Genomic DNA, 20142 nt, shown 5'->3' on the forward strand with positions numbered 1-20142 from the left:
AACATTGTTAGCTAGCTTCTCCACAGCTGTAGCTATTCAAGGTCAGGGATGGAACGAGATGGGCCTTGTTATCCTTGTAGTCCGACCAGAAATCACACTCGACTACTCCTCTCTTTATTCCCCAAGGTGCTTGACAACGAAAGTCCTCAGACACAATGAAGATCCATGGAGAAAGGATTCATGCGCAGGCCCTGAACCAGTCTGCACACCTGTGCTAAGCACCATTCTTTTTTGTGAGACTTTCCCTAGGCATAAGAGTTCACACTCCCAACTAGGAGTTGGGATCAGACTGCTGGACTGGAGTCAAAATCTGCCTTGCTCGCATACAAAGGGCTTCACAATCAATCATGGGCAAAACCTCAGCGTTTCAGGTAAAGAAACATTACCTGAACCATACATAAAAGAAACAAAGCCAAAGCTTTATCCCAACCCTTGGGAAAATGGGACGGCCATAATCCCGAGCAATTTCCAGGACTATTTACCTTTAGCAGAGATGTGTTCAAAGCACAAAATGCAGATTCAGATTTTGAACATGCCAAAATTCAAGCTAAGGTTATGTTTCACCCCCTTTTATAGTCAGTACGTAGGGCCCATGAAAGTTAATGGGACTTACATAGAATCATAGGACTGGAAGGGACCTGAGAGGTCATCTAGTCCAGAGTCCTGCTCTCATGGCAGGACTAAGTATTATCAGACCATCCCTGACAGGTGTTTGTCTAACCTGCTTTTAAAAATCTCCAGCGATGGAGATTCCACAACCTCCCTAGGCAATTTATTCCAGAGACAGTTAGGAAGTTTTTACTAATGTCCAAGCTAAACCTCCCTTGCTGCAATTTAAGCCCCTTGCTTCTTGTCCTATCCTCAGAGGTTAAGAAGAACAATTCTTCTCCCTCCTCCTTGTAACAACCTTTTATGTACTTGAAAACTGTTATCATGTCCCTCCTCAGTCTTCTCTTCTGCAGACTAAACAAACCCAGTTTTTTCAATCTTCCCTCATAGGTCATGTTTTCTAGACCTTTAATCATTGTTGTTGCTCTTCTCTGGAAGAGAAGCATGCTTAAAGTTAAGCACATGCTTGAGTACTTGGCTGAATCAAGGCCTTGGTCAGCTGTGCTGGAAGGGAAGTTAAAAGGTGTAACGGGTTGCTGGTGAGCTCACACCCCTCAGCACACCTAGAGATATTATGCCAGCTGTACTCGCCCCCTCCCATAAGACCTCCACATAACATTACTCAGAGTGCCAATAACTACGCCTTCTCCCACTTCTTCTTTCCCCTGCACACGTAGCTCTACAGGTAGGACACTCCTGCCAACATCAGATTATGAAAGGTATCTAGGCATTGCTTGGCTCACCACGGCGACACTTAACTAATTTAAAAGGTAACACCATACACTCCAGGGAGAGATGGTAGCAATGTTGAAGGAAGAATTTTTCCACCAATCCAGAGGCTTCTACCCTGGGGCTTACGCTGGCTTAACTACGTCTCAGGAGTGTGATATTTTCACATCCCTAGGTGACGTAGCTATGCCGTCTTAAGTTTTAGGTGTAGACCAAGTCTTGGGCTCCTAAGTCTTGTAGGTGTTGAAATGCTGAACAGAGCCTAAATACCTTTACAAATCTAGGCTTTGCAGCCTAATACAGTGCTTACAATGTGATTCATCCAACTGACGTTAATGGGACCCAACAGGGGAAAGTCTACACTACAGAGCTACATCTCCCGCTTTGAGCAGGGGGTTGGACTAGATGACCTCCTGAGGTCCCTTCCAACCCTGATATTCTATGATTCTATTCTATGACACATCAGCGCAGCATCTGGTGAAGACACTCTGTGCCAACAGGAGAGCACTCTCCCGTCAGCATAATTACTCCACCTTAGTGAGAGGCGGAAGCTATGTCAGCAGAAGAGCGTCTCCCACCGATAAAGTGCCTGTTTGGACAGTGCAAAATTTGCATCACTCAGGGGTTTTCCACGCCCCAGAGCGACGTAACTTAGATTGACTGAAGTGACAGTGTAGACCTGCCCCATGCCCTTATTGGGGTTTTGGGTTTTTTTTCAATTTTGCAAAATTTTGAAATCTCACCCTTGTTTCTATGTTTTCCAGGGCTCAAAATAGGCCCTTTTTAAAAAAAAAAATTGGCATTTTTTTAAAAAATGAAAATATTTAGACCATTTTTCAAAAACCTGGTTGGTGCACTACACTCCATGGCATTTGCAGGGCCAGGCCTTTAATTTGGCCTTTCCCTGCTTAACAGCCACCTGGGACAACGAGTTAAAGGCTGAAGGTAGGGTGACCAGATGTCCTACTTTTATAGGGACAGTCCCGATATTTGGGGCTTTTTTTTTTTTTAATATGGGCTCCTATTACCCCCCACCCCCGTCCCGATTTTTCACACTTGCTATCTGGTCATCCTAGCTGAAGGGAAAAGTGCAAATGTGTTAATCACTGTCACAAAACCCAGGTTGCAGTACCGTCTTATTGACAGCATATCAGAGGGAAGAGATCTATGGGAACTATAAAAGACCCTGGGGCACCTGCTTCTGCCTAGGTTAATAGATGGGATGTCTGTTTCAAGCATTCATTCATCTTTATACTGTGGTTACTGTTCTCTCTCTTGCTCTTGTTTGGCTCCATTATTTCCTCCAGGGTAGAACTTAAGTGGGGGAGGGGGGAAATATAAGTTAAGCAGCTTTTGGCAGGGAACGTGAAGGAACAGTTGCTGGACAGATTTGAGTCAGGGTAGGTCACTCTATAAATCAACGTGATGCAGGAGGGAAATAAGAAAAATACCTTCATGCTATAAATTAAAAGCTTCTACACAGCCTTCCGCACAAGATGAGGAACTATCAGCAAGAAATGGTGACCCAGTCACCTGGCTGCTGCACAAGTTTGCCTTTCCTGATTAACATCCCACAATCCATCACTACATGCTGGGTGATGGATGCAATGGGGCTGGATTCCCACTGTCTCAAGGATACCCTGGTTAGAGTGGCTTAGTTTTAGGATGCTTCCTATTGCCCCGCGGCAATGCTCTTGTCAGATCTGAGAAGCAACGCCACCAGTACCCTTCAAGGGTAGTGCTCTTAGTCACTCAGGAGGTGGCGCTCTTCCCTCTGACTCCTGAATCAATGCCCCACAGAAATCTAGGGGGCGCTGTGGTACTGGAAGGGTAATCTTTCGCCTGAGACGTAAAGCCACTCGAAGGTTTGATTTTTCTTATAGTGACATGGTGCTTGTTTTCCAGTTTAGGAACCCAATCCAGCTTCCATTGAAGTCAATGGGAGCTGGATCAGATCTTAGATGTATGAGATATATTGGGTCCCAGCATCCTGGACAGATTCCAACAGGGTAATTACATTCTGCCCATTTAATTTCCCCTGTAATTTCCAGTGGATGCTGTGTTCATATTCTCTCTGTAAGGCCTCGGTTCCTTACACAGCCCTTGCTGCGTTTCATGCTCATTGTCATTGTACCTTACAGCATGTAATTTATCATTAGCAAAACTTGCGAATACTAGGCCAATGCTGACTATGCACTAATGGGCCAAATCCAGCTCTGTCATCCTGGTTTAAATCTGGAGTAAAGCCATCAACTTTGGTGGAGCTCTTCTGGATTGACACCACCATAACAAAGCAGAATCCAGGCCTACTACTGCCTTTAGTGTCTGGAAACCATGCTGAAAATGAGAGCAAAGCAGAAATGTAAGCAGCCCTTAGCAGATAAACCTCACAAAGGGTCCCAGAAAATAACAGGAGTTGCTTGAAGCATTAGTGATCTACAACAGAGTCCCTACAACGTATCACACATACAAATCACACACACACGCCCAGTGCTGGAGGCATGCTCATACTACAACCACAAATGGAGTGGCTTCCGCCAGCACAAAACACAGCTCTCGCTTATGAAACAAGCCACTTCAGAGTCAATACGTGTAACATGTACAATAGGTTGGGGAGTTTAAAAACCAGGGAGGATTGCAGGGAGTCTTAATATCAAACCTTTGTGAATAAAGCTGTGAAAGTCCCTTTCTTCATGACATTGCCTTGTGATACTAAGGGAGCAAACGAAACTACCAAAGCAATGTCATACATACAGCCAAGACATACATCACAGACTGAAAGAAACAGCCAAGGTCCCAGTTTGTTTTCAGACAGGCTTTTAAATGGCACAGTACTTAGCAGTTATCTTCAAGAAACTTCAGGGCCTGTTTAAGATTTTGCACAGCCACTACTGTCCTAGGCAAAGAGGGCTGGACAACACATTTCTGAAATAACTTATCTGCCAGGAAAGTTACCATAAGAATGGCCATACTGGGTCAGGCCGAAGGCCCATCTAGCCCAGTATCCTGTCTTCTGACAGTGGCCACTGCCAGGTGCCCCAGAGGGAATTTACAGAACAGGTAATCATCAAGTGATCCATCCCCTGTTGCCCATTCCCAGCTTCTGGCAAACAGAGGCTAGGGACACCATTTCTGTCCATCCTGGCTAATCACCATTGATGGACCTATCCTCCATGAACTTATCTAGTTCTTTTTTTGAACCCTTTTATAGACTTGGCCTTCACAACATCCTCTGGCAAGGAGTGCCACAGGTTGACTGTGCATTAATTTGAAAAAAATACTTCCTTTTGTTTGTGTTAAATGTGCTGCCTATTAAATTAATTTGGTGACCCCTAATTCTTGTGTTATGAGAAGGAGTAAATAATGCTTCCTTATTTACTTTCTCCACACCAGTCATGATTTTATAGACCTCTATCATGTCCCCCCTCAGTCATCCCTTTTCCAAGCTAAAAAGTTAGCGTTTGGCAATAAGGCATTTCCAACCCTGCTTTGGGAGGAATTCCATGTACTACCCCAACACTATGCTCAACAGTACCCAACAACCTGAGAAGCAGAAGGCAACAGAGAGAGTTTCCACCGGGGTCTCCCAGAGAGTGCTGTGACCAAAGGATGTTTGGTGCCCTATGCAAGATACAGTTGGCACACTTAATCCATTCGCTACCGGGTAAGTGTTGGAGCTGAGCAAAAATGGGAACTTCCATCCTGCGCAAAATTTTGATATTGAAATTATATATATTTTTGATGAAAAGTTGAAATATCAAAATTTTTCACCAAACACAATTCTCCAAGTAATATTGGGTTGGAAATGGAGAGACATTTCATTCTGGCATTTTCAATCAAAATGAAAAATTTCTATATGCCTGAATTGAAAGGTTTAATTTCTGTTTATTGAACTGGGTATTGGCGTTCATTTACTTGATGCCCCCATTCTCCCCTGGGGGCTGGGCTCTGTGGCCAAAGTAATTTCCCATGATGCCCCCTAGTCATGTGACTTCCATGAGGCACCAGGCAGCTCAGTCAGAGGGGAGACCACATTGCATCATAGGAGATTGTAGTCCAGGCAGGGAGCCCAGCCCATAGGACAGAACAGGGACACGAGACAGCCAAACTACAACTCCCATGAGGCAATGCAATCTCATGTGAAACGCAGTTTAACGTTGAATTAACTCAAAATTAAATTATCTGAAGTGAAATCGTTCATTTCGGTTTTCCTAATGGAAAATTTGAAAAAAATTCAGCAAAATCATTTTTTTTTCCAGAAACTGCATTATCTTTTGAAAAATCATTTTGAAGAAAAAAATCCCAACTGGCTCTAGCAAGCAGCCACACCACAAAAAACTCCTACCACTATAGTTAATTATCTGTAGTGCAGTAGCATCTAGGGGCCTCAATCATGGACCAGGACCCTGTTGTCCAAACACAGAACCAAAACGACAGTTCCTGATCCAAAGAGTTTCCATTCTAAGGGCATGTCTACCCTACAGCTGCTATTGCGCCACAGCAAAGATGCTTCCTGCCTCGATGGAAGGGGTTTTTCCATCAGTGCAGTTCATTTACCTCTCCGAGAGGTGAAAGCTTGGTCAACAGAAGAATTCTTCCATCAGCCTAGCTGCATCTACAGTAGGGATTATGTCGACCTAACTACAGAGCTCAGGTCACAATATTTTTCACAGCCCTGGGAGACATAGCTAAGTCAACCTAACTTTTAAGTGTAGACCAGGCCTAAGTATCAGCCTCTGCTTTTGTCCACTAGAGGTGGCTCCTCCAGGTCAGGGTGAAAGCGTGGGGACAGCAGGGACAGCATGAGGAAGCTAGCACTGCTGCATACATGGCAAGCATAATGCACTTCTCCTCAAGACAGAGGCTTTCAGTCTCCAAGACCAGTCGATCTGGCAGCTTTTACTTTGAGCAAAAAGAAAAAGAACACACAGAGAAAGAACCTGCAAATGGACCTAGATCTGCCACAGCCGCCTCAGTTTTGGTCCATATGGAAAACACCAAGCACAGGGGAATTCCTGTTGTATGGAAGAAATATTAGGAATCCTTGAAAACATAAATTACAGAAGGGCTCACAAGCCCCTGAGCACCTTCAGGGGCGTAAGAACCTTTCCTGGCCACACAATTTTACTATGAAGGAAAATAACTTTAGTTCATTAAATCTTTCCCCAGATCTTGCCACCTCTAAATTGGTGAAGTGCTTTGCATATACCCCCACATAGAAGTATGGCTCTTTACAGTGTAAATGCATTTGATTCCTTCAGCAGCTTGATAAAGAACTTCCAAACAACTGAGAAGTGTCAAGTCAAAGGCAGTTACTCTCATGTATCAAGGAGACATCCTCATTAGAGAGAGATGTGTGATCACTTTAGGTAGAGAAGCTGAGAAGCCAGCCTTGAACCGCAGCATGCAATTCATCCCTATCCTCAGCAATCGGCTTTATCAGCAGAGAGATTAACATAGCTCATCAGTAGCCCTGTCCACATATTTGCAGAGTGTAATTAATAAGGAGCAAAGGAAGGCATGTTGTGCAGGCAGTGTCTTGTTGTAAAAAAGAGAGAGAAGGGATAGCTTTAGCTATGAAAAATGAGAGCTCTCCCTCTCACACTCTTAAACGCTGGAGTGCATTTTTTCATTTCCAAGCTAAATACTCATTTTCCATCACATTTGTAACCTTTTCCCTCAATGCTAGCTGAGGAAAGCTTGTCCACTATTGGAATTTGCATTTCCTGGACTCTGATGAAAGCAGCTGCACTGATGGGGCTGATGAAAACATGGGCCAACGGGCAGTGCTCCCCATGGACCTTCTGCAATTGAGGGGAGACCAGCACCAGTGTTTCTGAGAGCCAACAAAAAAGGGCAGATGCAGTTCCTGGCTGTTTGATTGCTTGCACTATAGTCTTAAAGAAAAAAAAAAGTCAAGCCAATTTATCCACTGGACTTCAATGTAGTTTCATCGGGAATTAATTTGGTCATTAAGCCAGTCTCTACCACCAACAGGAAACTGCACAGTATATGGTCCACAGCCTGATCTAGCAAGACACAAACATCTGCTTAACTTTAGTCCTATTAATGTCAATTACTTCCATGGGACTCCTCACACACTCAAAGTTAAGGTTGTGCAAAAGAGTTTTGCTAAATCAGGGCCCCAGCATGGAGAAAAGCATTCAGAGTCCAATCCCACACCACACAAATCTCATCTGTTGTTGGGTCACTTAACAGACTCCAAATTAAGGGCTGCAGAGCTTTGAAATGAATTTGATCTCATTTTATGGGTTTGCATCAAGATCAAGGGAAATTCATGCTTTTTTTGAGGGGGGTGGGCAGGGTTATGCAAAAACAGCTGAAATGGGGAGGCTCCCGCTGAGATTTGATTTGTGATTTTTTTTCTTCCTTCCTCAAAAATAATGTTCACACAACCCCTTCTAGACAGGACCATGACGTTCCTCCTAGCCCCACACATATCCCCAGTCATATACACCTGCCATATGCAATGACACTGCACTTGCTTATCCCAGCTGCTTGGGTGTAGTGGTTAACATCTTAACAATACAGTTTCCTCCTGGGAAGAGAGGACGGAGGTGCTAAATATTATGATGGTACCTTCCACCTGAGGAATTCAAAGCACTTTGCACAACATTAATTGGGGCACAGCCCATACCACCACTGTAAGAAAGACAAGAAATAGCCTTGTTTCACTGATGAGGAAAACTGAGGTGGAGAAAGATTAAGTTATAATTTGCTCAGAGTAACTGACACAGCAAGTCTGGGCACAACGGGCAAGAGAAACGGAATCTCTCAGAACACCAGCCCAATGCTCTCACCACAAACCAACCCTCCCTCACTGGCTTCGGTGAGCCTACTCGCAGAAGCTGGTGTCTGAGAACTCTATTGGTTGAGGGGTTTCATTTCACAAGAACGAAAGGCACTGATAACACCTGAGGAGCCAGTTCCTTTCCTGGTGTAAATCACCCTGGCTCCAGTTGAGCAAACCAATCTACAGCCGCAGAGGATCTGCTCCTATAAAAATATGTAAGAAAAAAAATCAGAATATGGCTTCAGGCAGGGCTGGCAAAAGAAACCCCTGAAAATGAAAGAAACGAGTCCAGAGATCAGACACAAAAGCTAAATATGTTCAAGAGCCCCTGCGATCACCAAATTGCTGAGACTGTCAAATGTGTCCTCAAAACAAAAATGAATAAAAGAACTGAAGAAAAATGCCCTCTTTTAATCCTCTTTGGCCTGGGCTGCTTTTCATTTTTTGGTTGGAAAACAAGTACTTGGGGCTGGATCCAACGCCCACTGAAGCCAATGGGAGTCTTTTCACTGTCAATGGAGACTTCTGGGTGGAAAATGTAGCTTGAAATTCCCGTTTCTGAAATGCAGAACAAACGAGCAAAATTTGCTGTTGTAAACAAGGAGAGAGAGAGCATGTTTTTTTAAACTTCTCCTGAAAAGCGCCAACTCTGTGGAGTGCAGTGCCCATCTGCATCCACAGGACAGGTACATTAATGATCTGGAGGATGGCATCGACTGCACCCTCAGCAAGTTTGCAGATGACACTAAACTGGGAGGCGTGGTAGATACACTGAAGGGTAGGGATAGGATACAGAGGGACCTAGGCAAATTGGAGGATTGGGCCAAAAGAAATTGGATGAGGTTCAACAAGGACAAGTGCAGAGGCCTCCACTTAGGATGGAAGAATCCCATGCACTGCTACAGACTAGGGACCGAATGACTAGGCAGCAGTTCTGCAGAAAAGGACCTAGAGGTTACAGTGGACGAGAAGCTGGATATGAGTCAACAGTGTGCCCTTGTTGCCAAGAAGGCCAATGGCATTTTGGGCTGTATAAGTAGGGGCATTGCCAGCAGATCGAGGGACGTGATCATTCCCATCTATTCAACATTGGTGAGGCCTCATCTGGAGTACTGTGTCCAGTTTTGGGCCCCACCCTACAAGAAGGATGTGGAAAAATTGGAAAGCATCCAACAAAAATGATTAGGGGACTGGAACACATGACTTAGGAGGAGAGGCTGAGGGAACTGGGATTGTTTAGTCTGTGGAAGAGAAGAATGAGGGGGGATTTGATAGCTGCTTTCAACTACCTGAAAGGGGTTTCCAAAGAGGATGGCTCTAGACTGTTCTCAGTGGTAGCAGATGACAGAACGAGGAGTAATGGTCTCAAGTTGCAGTGGGGGAGGTTTAGGTTGGATATTAGGAAAAACTTTTTCACTAGGAGGGTGGTGAAGCACTGGAATGGGTTACCTAGGGAGATGGTGGAATCTCCTTCCTTTGAGGTTTTTAAGGTCAGGCTTGACAAAGCCCTGGCTGGGATGATTTAACTGGGGATTGGTCCTGCTTTGAGCAGGGGGTTGGACTAGATGACCTTCTGAGGTTTTCTATGGTTCTAAGGTTTTCACACATCTATTCGCACCTCTAGGGCGTTAGAGGGCGTTTGTCAGGCCTATCCATCCAGGCCCTGTAAGCAGACAACAAAGGTGTTCGCTAGTGCAACTGTGATATGGACCAGTCTCAACTTCAAAAAGAAAAGGAGTACTTGTGGCACCTTCGAGAATAACAAATTTATTTGAGCATAAGCTTTCGTGAGCTACAGCTCATTTAATCAGATTGCATTCAGTGGACTATTCACTGACCTATTCGCTTTTGTCCTATAGGCTAAACACTCCAGTAGTCATAACTGCAGTCACTTTTGACCAGGGCTGGTGACCCAGATGTGAAATGCTCTGTTGCCTGTCATTCTGTATGCTCTTTGGGACTGTCATTTATTAGGTGTTTGTACAATGCCTAGCACAAGTGGGCCATGACCTGGTTGTGGTCTTTAGGCTCTAATGCAATATAAATGTTAAATAATAATGAAACCATTACTCACGCCTTGAGGACCTGACAATAGTCCTTATGGCTGGATGTCATAGGCCCTGAGACATTCACCACAGTATGGGGAGAGAAGTCAGATTCTCCTGCTTCGGAAGCACAGGGCCCTTAGGTTACTCTGTTAGCAGTACAGAGTCATTCACACAGTGTTAACCGCTGTGATTCTCCCTAGCCCAGACTAGTGGTGCACAATATCTGATTCAATACGGCATGAGCACAGTGAGATAGCTGGGTTTGTTGCCTCCTTAGCAAGAGGTCTCTGGCTTTCCTGTTTACTCCAGTTCCAATACCATGCCTAGTTCTGTGGAAGCTTTTGCAACCATTTGGGGGTCTTTTTCTGCTACTAATATCTTGATGCCAAAGAGCATAAACCCTTTCAATTTCTTCTACACAGAAGGGTACTGTGAGAAAGCTCCTCCACATCATTTGGCCTGCTGATGCACCAACAGGGGTTTGTGATTACAAAGGTGAGGCAGGGCCAGGCCTGGTCAGTGATGACTGGCAAATAGGCCAAAAGTCAAAGGTTGAGGTCTTAATAGTCAGACTCTATAATGGCGTTCCCCGCTAGTATCCCTCCTCGTGCCTAGATCTGGGAAAGAAGCTCTTGTGACATTGGGTGACCCTTCTGCTCTCTGCTTGGTCTGTGACAGTCTCTCTTCCGGCCAAACTGCCACCAGGTCCCCATTTAGTCCACCCCTGCCAGGGGTACAAAGTCCAAAATTGTCCAAATGCCTTCTCCTTACAATGTTCAGCCCCAGCTCAGGGCTCTGTGCCCCTATACAAGTGGCTGTCAGGCTACACCAGGTTCTGGCCCAGGGACCCTATAAGCAGCAGTTCAGGTCTGCTTAGTTCCCATCCCTGTTTGGCTGGGCTCCTTCCTACCAGCCTCTCTCTTCCCTTGCTTGTTTCTGAGTTTGCCACAGGAGACTGCTCTACTCCCCATGGCTACTTCACCCCCTCCAAGCCTCTTGCTAGCCTCCTTCCTCTAGGGCAGCATCTGAGGGCTTATCTCCCCCGGACTTCCTCATTCTCCCTCACGACTTCCTACATCCCTGGGAGTGGCTGCAGCCTCCTTCCCCTCCAGCCCGCTTTCAGCTTTCAACTTCCTGGCTTTATAGTGCTGTCCCAGCCCTTCCGCAGCGAACCCTGGCCCTTCTGCTCCCAGGTGGCACCAGGTAATCTAATTGGACTGTCAGGCCCTCATTCACCCTATCAGGGTGCACACCCCACCACAGACCCCCCCACCCCCATCCAATTCTGAATATCACCCTCAGCTGCCCCCTTATTACTCTGGGCTCCCCTTGCCCATCTGACCTGGAGCTCCCTTCCACTTAACCAGAGCACCCCACTCTGTACAGGAGCATCCTGTGGCCTTTTCCACCTCTTAGTGTTTTTGTGAATGGCCAGCTGCCCTCTTCACTTCGCGGTGGGCTTACCTGGCCCCCTCCTTCAGCAAGCAGTCCGCTAGCCCTCTCTCCCAGTCATTATTCATCAGGGACTGGTATCGTCACCCAGTTCTTCCCCAATGCACCGCTAAGTGTCCGCAGAGAGCAAAACAGCCTGTCCTCCACCAATTCTGCAGCAGCAGGACTGGGAAACCCTCCTCCACCAGCCCTTAATGCTGCAAGGCAGAAGCAACCCAGAATATATTTGGCTATTGGAGTATGGCCCAAAAGCCAAAACATTAAAGGGTCAGTACAACAGAGCTGGTAGGAGGGTCACCCAAATCTGCTGCTGAGGTAGGATATTTGCTCCTGCATGATGTCAGGATGCACCATGCTATCTTTGGGGCAGGATATTGGGGCGGGGGGGGGGGAGAAAAAGAGGCCCTTATTCTTTCTAGTCATTAAAGGGTCCATAGCATTATTTGTAAGAAGATTATTAATTAATACTGGTATCCTGATCAAATTGCAGAAGCATATCCTGCCTACCGCCCTATAGCTTCAATGGCTGCTATTGCCCACCATTAACTAGCTGTTGCGTTAACACCCCAGAGGCTGGGCTGGATCCCTGAGCATAGCTGGTAGGTTGGTTTGTAAAGGATTTTGGCATCCCTCTAGATGAAAAACACTCCATAAAAGCTAAATATTATTCTAATTGTTGGGCATGAGTCAGGGTAAGTTCGTCTTTGGGGAAGGCATGGTGTATTAATCAGTCTTTTAAAGCTACCAGCAAAACACGGGGCATACTTGGGCAGGATCCCAAACCAATATAAACAAACACACGGGGGGGGGGAAGGGGGAGGGAACACAACAGCTCACAAGTAGCACAAATCACAGAAGTCAGAGATGGAAAAGACCTATTAGGTTATCTAAGCCATTTCTCTGACAAGGCATGATTTTCACCCATAGCATCTTTGCTGCTGCTTCTAGATGGCCTGGCTGTGAGCAAACAAGCATTCCCACAAGAAAAGACATCTAGATGGCTTAAAATAACAGAAGCCCGTGCTCTATCTTTGTGTAACTCAGTTAAACATAAATACAATCTCTACTGGCTGGTAGAGATATGATTTAAGGGTCCTCTGTCACGCATAAAAGGAGGCAATGGCAAAGAACTCATAATTTATTTTTATTGATTCAGCAGCCCACACTGGATCATCTGTCCCCTCTGCTAAGATATCATGGCCAAAGTCTTGGGCACCTTAATTTTTTTTTTTTTACTTCTTTTTCTTCTTCCCAAAGCTGTGATATGTATCTCACTCCCTAAGTTCAAGCAGGAAACCTGACAGGAAAAAAAAGGGGCTCTTATTCCAATTATCTTTCAATGCCCTCTGTGAGCAAGCAGAGCTTGTGCTCCAATTTAACTCTGTGGAACCACATCCCAGCTCGAAGGGTAATTTAACAGTTCCCAGTGCCAGGACCTGAGCTGGAAGATGGGCTGAACTCAAAGTTTGGGGGCACAAGCTTCAGAGTAGAGCTCTCGTTAAAAAGAAAAATGGTTGATACAAGGCGAGAGAGCAAGCGGCACTTGAGATGTGATGATGAACTGCCAGGGCAAGTAAGGGTCTGAAGACCAGCCTCATTTCAAAGCAGCAACCAAAGCTTGTTGGGAATTTTCCATCTAAGTGATTTTTTGATGAAAATATGTAGTTTCCCCTAAATTGATTTTTCAAAAAAATAAGAAAAAATTGCTTTCTGTCAGGAAAATCTATGCGAAATATTTTGTTCTGGATAATTTAGAACTGAATTGAAATATTTCATTATGTTGAACTAAACTGAAAGATTTTGTTCCGAATCAGTTCAACATTAAACAGTATCTGCCTATGGTGCCACAATGCTTCATGGAAATTGTAGTTTGAATGTTTCCTGCCCCCATCCTCCCCCAGGGGCGGGACTCCTTAATTGGACTACATCTCCCATGATCCACTGTGGTCTCCCCTTTGACTAAGCCACACAGTGCATCATGGGAGATGTAGTCTGGCCAGGGAGCCTGTCCCATACAGAGGAATGAGGGCATGACCAGCTGAACTAAAATTCCTAAGAGGCACCATGGCATCATAAATACATCATAGATACATGCAGTGCAATGTGAAACTAATTCAAAGCAAAATGTTTCTATTCACTTCAGCAAACCAAAACAAAAAATGTGTTTTGACATTGCTGAATAGAAATGTTTCTGAACTTTTTGTTATGCAAAAATGATTTGGTATTTCAACATTTCATCCCAATTCGAGATGAAAACAAATGTCTAAATATCAGAACTTCCAGTGAGATGGAAATACTGAGTTTTGCTCAGCTCTAACTGTAAGTCCTCATTGTCCTGATCTGATTTAAGTCAGTTTAGGCCTTTAAAAAAAGAAGGAAAAAAACCTGCTTCACTAGAACCACCAAGGAAGCCAGTGCCCTCTTCCTAACTGAGTTGCTGAGTTTATACTCCATCCTCATCCTCTCCTGTGCCTTCCACCACCCACTAGTTATTCCTCCTTCCTCAACACCTTCTTCCCCCTATGGTTTTCTGTCTGTCTTTGTGGCTGCTCTTTCAGCATTTCCTTCAATAGTTCTTTCTACCGCTTTTGCTATCTGCAGGAATCTCACAGAGCACAGTCCATTGGTCTCCTCTTCCATCTTTGCATTAGAGCTGGTCAGGCAACGCTTTTGGTTCCCATGAAAAATACGTATGAAAACAGAAAAGTTGGCTGTCCTCAACATTTTTCCTTCAAAGATTTTAGGTTGTCCTTAAAAAAAAAATGAAAACCTTTTCCCGCACCCCCTCTCATTTTTGGCAACTGAGAATCTAAAAATTTCAGCCAAAACACGGAACACGTTTTTCAGGTGGTCAATGGAAAAAAGAAAATCCAAATTTCTTTTTGTCAAAATTGGACATGACCCATGGAAATTTCCATTTTGATGCAAGAGCCATTTTTTGTCAAAAAAATGTTTTAAATGAAAAATTTACACCAGCTCTACACCTTATCTTTGGTGGCCTCATGCACTTTCGTGGCTTCAGTTGCCATATCTGCACTGACTACTCAAATATTTCTCCACATCCAGCCTGTTGTATTTCTGACAGCTCCTTTTGGGTGCCTCACAATCAGCTCAAGCTCAACACTTTCAACTACCCCGGTCCTTTACTGTCATCATATTTCCTGTCATCCAGACTCTCAACCCAAGAGTCATCCTTGTATTCCTCTCTCTCTTTAGGTTCTCACATCCAGAGATTTATCAGATTTTATGGTTCCCTCTTCCACAACATCTCAAAATGTGACCTTTCCTCAGAAAGGGTGAGTGAAAGAGAAAGGGGAAAGAATGGGGCTTTTGGTTTTTCACAACAGCATCATTTCAAACCTGTTCTGTCCCCACACACTGAAGTATGGAAGCAAATCCTGGCATCCTTACTCAGGCAAAAGTCTTGCCAGTTTAAATGGGAATGTAACAGATTGTTAGGTGGTAGGACCCTGCATAAAATTTACACATTCTTGCATTTATTCATGCCAGCAGCCAGAACAGACATGCTCTGTTAACTCCAATTCAGTACTTGAATGGGTTTGTGTGTTTCCATCTGGTGCAGCAGGAATTAGGGGCAGGGTCAGAGGGTTCCTGCACATAGCAACAACCCTAGAACAGGCAAACTCTGGCAGCAAGTGGATGTTTGTTGTTGAAGTTAACAAAAAAGGAAACCCCAGGAAGGGGACAAGTTTGGATCCCTACTTTGGATGGGTGGGTGGCAGGACTCTGTTAGGAGCAACATGGGATGCCACCTGCTCATGGGGAGGTTAGCCAGAGTAAGGACTACTTCAAGCTCCAGTTTTGAATAATGTGGCAGCTTTGTTCAAATTCCCCAGTGTTTATTCCCTGATCTACCTTGGGGAAAACAGGCCCCATGTATTTCTAAGCAGCTCTTTACCTCAACAGCAAAACTCATCTGATGAAGAGCTGGGATCAGTACAGAAAACACAATACTTCATGCAATTTGAGGGTGAAGTATCTGGATTAGGGACCTATTTACAGCTCTCTGGAGGCTCAAATTAACATCAGCCACAGTCTGCAGGCACCAGCTGTGCTGCACAATGCCATTCAGTTTTATTTTTCATAACATCTATTATAAAAAAGTGTCCCAAAATGCATTTACAATGTTACTATAAATAACACAATTACCAAGGTAAATAATAAACAGCAGCAGAGAGAGGTAGAGGCAGGAGAAAGAAGGGCCGTTCACAGACAAGATTGGACGTGAAATGGAGAGCTGATGAGGCAGAGAGACACAGAAAGGCTCCTGAAGCCTCTGACTGCCAGGCGCTGGGACTAGACAACAGGAGGTGGATCACTTGATAATTGCCCTATTCTGTTCATTTCCTTTGAAGCATCTGGCACCGGCCACTGATGGAAGACAGGATACGGAGGTAGGTGGACCATTGGTCTGACCCAGTGTGGCCCTTCTTATGATCAGAGAAGGCTCTGCCACTTACAGTGGCTGCACTGTGTGACGTCACAGAGAAGAGACCAGTGCTAGGTAAGCAGAGGTAGTGGGAGCAGAAGGAAAGGTCAGATGTGTGATGTAGGCTGGAGCAAGTCCATGGAGGGACTGAACACCAAAGAGGGCAATTTGGAAACACATTCTGAGATATGGGTGATGAGGTTGGGCAGCTTACCCCCATATGGGTCATTAGCCTGGTGGGAAACCTGGGTCTTCAGCACTAGAGGGCCTGACTCCAAGCCCACTGAAGTCAATGGAAAGACTTCCATGGACTGCATTGGTTCAGACCCTAAAAGCAGGGGCATTTACAGGTTGAGCTAAAAAAAAAAAAAACAGTCTGGATTTTCAAAGATATTTAGGTGCCTAAAGATGCAGATAGACGTCTAGTGGGGATTTATAAATGCATCTAAGCAGGCCAAACATCTCTCTCCCATTGACTGATTGATTTTGTAAATTCCACTGAATGCCTGTCCACATCTCTAGGAGCCTAACAACCTTTGCAAATCGGGCCCTAACACTATTAGCAACTAGCAGTAGTAGGTTGTTATCCTCTAACTGCTCAGCCACTAGAGCAGGACAACACAATTTTCCAGGAAGTTATATATTGCCCCTGTTAGAAGGTGCTCATTCTGAGTGTCCGAAGCCTTCCACAGTTCTAATGTTATGTTAGGTGCCACTTTTACAATGACCTCCTGCAAGGGTTATCAGCAAGGTTTGAGCCCAGGACCTTCAGCTCTGAAAGCACTTGAGCTAGAAGGAGCAAATCCATTAGCTGACAGCAAAAGGAGGCTGTTATCTAATAGGCCAACCAGTAGAGGGGGACACTACACACACGGTCAGTTGCACTTCTCTATACATGAGAGATAGGCAGAGAGTCTGATTGGGCACATTCTAGCACTTTGACAGCTAGCACTTGAAGCCAGAAAGAAAGATGTTGCAATACTCAAATCACACATCTCTATCAAATTGGATGGAGATAGCCATTTGGCCACTGGTGTACAACTGACATCATAACTCAGATTTTAAAAGAATGCCTCTTTATTACACAAGAGCATAGAATGGCTATATTGGGTCAGATCAATGGTCCACCTAGTCCAGTATCCTATCTTCAGACAGTGGCCAGTGCCAGATGCTTGAGAAGGAATGAACAGTGATCAATTTTCAAGTGATCCATCCCCTGTCATCCAGTCCCAGCAACTGCAGTCAGAGTCTTAGGAACACCTAGATCATGGGGTTGCATTTCTGACCATCTTGACTAAAAGCTATTGATGGACCTGCCCTCCATGAACTTATCTAATTCTGTGATATTTTGGCCTTCACAACATCCCATGGCTATGAGTTCCACAGGTTGACAGTGTGTTGTGTGTAGAAGTACTTCCTTATGCTTGTATTAAACCCGCTGCCTGTTAATTTAATTGGGTGGCCCCTGGTTCTTGTGTTACATGAAGGAGTAAATAACACTTCCCTATTCACTTTCTCCACACCAGTCATGATTTTATAGACCTCTATCTTTACCCTCCCCGTCTTAGTGGTCTCTTTTCTAAGCTGACCAGTCCCAGTCATTTTAATCTCTCCTCCTCCTTTAATCTCCCATTTTAATCTCTCTAGGGGTATGAAGTTGTTCCATACCCCTAATAATTTTTGTTGTCCTTCTCTGTACATTATATTGTTGATAGCATCTGAGAAGATCTCACTTAGATATCATAATTACCGAGGAGAGCTGTTTAATTGAAAAGAACTCTTCCTACTCACCACTGAATCATCTCCAGAAGTAGGACCAATGAGAGGCAGGGATAGTTCAGTAATAATTTTAGACCTGATTCATTTAAGTAACTTTGGTGACCGAAAAAACATTCTGATACAAAAAAAATCAAATACCCCATGTCATAAATATAAAGGGTAAACCCCTTTAAAATCCCTACTGGCCAGAGGAAAAACCCTCTCACCTGTAAGGGGTTAAGAAGCTAGGATAACCTCACTGGCACATGACCAAAATGACCAATGAGGAGACAAGATACTTTCAAAGCTGGAGGGGGGAGAAACAAAGGCTCTGTCTGTCTGTGTGATGCTTTTGCCAGGAACAGAACAGGAATGGAGTCTTAGAACTTAGTAAGTAATCTAGCTTGATTTGCATTAGATTCTGTTCTGTTTAAATGGCTGATAAAATAGCTGTGCTGAATGGAATGGATATTCCTGTTTTTGTGTCTTTTTGTAACTTAAGGTTTTGCCTAGAGGGATTCTCTATGTTTTGAATCGGTTTACCGTGTAAGGTATTTACCATCCTGATTTTACAGAGGTGATTCTTTTACTTTTTCTTCTATTAAAATTCTTCTTTTAAGAATCTGATTGCTTTTTCATTGTTCTTAAGATCCAAGGGTTTGGGTCTGTGTTCACCTATGCAGATTGGTGAGGATTTTTATCAAACCTTCCCCAGGAAAGGGGGTGTAGGGTTTGGCGGGGATTTTGGGGGGAAAGACGTTTCCAAGCGGGCTCTTTCCCGGTTATATATCTGTTAGACACTTGGTGGTGGCAGCAATAAAGTCCAAGGGAAAAAGGAAAATAGTTTGTACCTTGGGAAAGTTTTAACCTAAGCTGGTAAAAATAAGCTTAGGAGGTTTTCATGCAGGTCCCCACATCTGTACCCTAGAGTTCAGAGTGGGGAAGGAACCTTGACACCTCATATATGATTTCAGCTGCTTTTTGCTTGGTGGCTCCCTTGCCTCATCCACAGAAAAGGTGCTTACACAATCGGGGGCTAAATTAAACAGCGAACGCCTCGGGTACTCACACCAACTCCAAGCAATGACAATCATCACAGACGAAAACGTGAATGTAACTCGAAAGCCAGAGATTGAAATCCAGCTCTCACAGGAGTTTTTTAATGCTCCAGTCACTGTCAAGCATGAAATGAGAAGCCTATTTATATTTTAAGAAGTCATTCTTCTGATTAACTGCTCAAGCCAGTGGCGGTGAGTACAGCGTGTACAAATGGCATCCGCTCATTTTCCGGGGCTTCGCTTTGTCCATGTGGCACTGTATCACTTCTACCCCAATAGGCCAAAGTGGAATAGCTGCATTGTAATTCATCATGAAACTCATCTTTATTATACTCCCCCGAAAGCAGAGTCCTGCATTTAATGGCAAGAAGTACAACATGAGATATGGGGGAGTCCCAATTTTCAGAGAAGCAAGCTGGGTAAAAGTCTAACAACCAGAGTAGAGGAGTGGGAATTGAGGCTCCTGGCTTCTATTACCTGCTCCAATGCAGACTCACTGTGTGCCTCAGTTTACACACCCACTGGGATATTAATTTATGTTTGTGAAGACATATAAAAGCAAAAATGTTATTCTAAGGAAATGTCATTACCCCTCCACCACAGCCAGTCAGAGCTGGGAACTCACAGAGGTTATGCAGAAAGAAGAGACATACCTGTTGGAAATAAACCGCTTGCAGTTGCTTTGACTGCCTGGTTAAAGAGATCTCAGTTTCCACTCTCAGTGTTGTCTGTACGGCCCCGTTGCCATAGTGTCTGAGTGCCTTAGTCTTTAATGTATTTTTCCTCACAACACACCACTGCGAAGCGGGCATTACCTCCATTCCACAGATGGGGATCTGGGGCACAGAAAGACACAGCCCGTGTTTACACTTGGCGCCGGGGGTGCGATTCTCAACTCGAGTGCCATACTGGCCCGGCTGCTCATCACGCGAATGTGCTAAAAAGAGTCGTTTAGCTATGATAGCACAGGCCGTGGCAGTTCAGACTAGCTGCCCCAAGTATGTGCCCACAGGATCCGGAGAGTTTGTACTCATGCCGCTGATCTCCACTGCCCGGGCTACCATGACTGCACTACTCATTGAGCTAGTGCAGCCCACGCAGCTCCTGGGCGTGGTGCTCTGGCCTATCTAGTGGCACTGAGAGCACTTAAAGAGAGATGTAGGAGTCTGCTACTGCCTTAGTAAATAGCCATATGGCTTTTAGCTCATGCAGAAGAGGCTCATG

At 44.7% G+C, this 20142-nt stretch overlaps 2 protein-coding genes across 2 annotated transcripts in view; both read right to left on the minus strand.

The window, feature by feature from the left end:
- SORCS3 (sortilin related VPS10 domain containing receptor 3) overlaps positions 1-20142 on the minus strand; it is a 481074-nt gene that overhangs the window by 329766 nt on the left and 131166 nt on the right. The window lies entirely within an intron of this gene.
- Positions 1-20142, minus strand: part of CFAP58 (cilia and flagella associated protein 58) — a 450541-nt gene that overhangs the window by 13277 nt on the left and 417122 nt on the right. The window lies entirely within an intron of this gene.

The sequence above is a fragment of the Lepidochelys kempii genome, chromosome 7 (genome assembly GCF_965140285.1).
Source record: "Lepidochelys kempii isolate rLepKem1 chromosome 7, rLepKem1.hap1, whole genome shotgun sequence".
Lineage (NCBI taxonomy): Eukaryota > Metazoa > Chordata > Testudines > Cheloniidae > Lepidochelys > Lepidochelys kempii.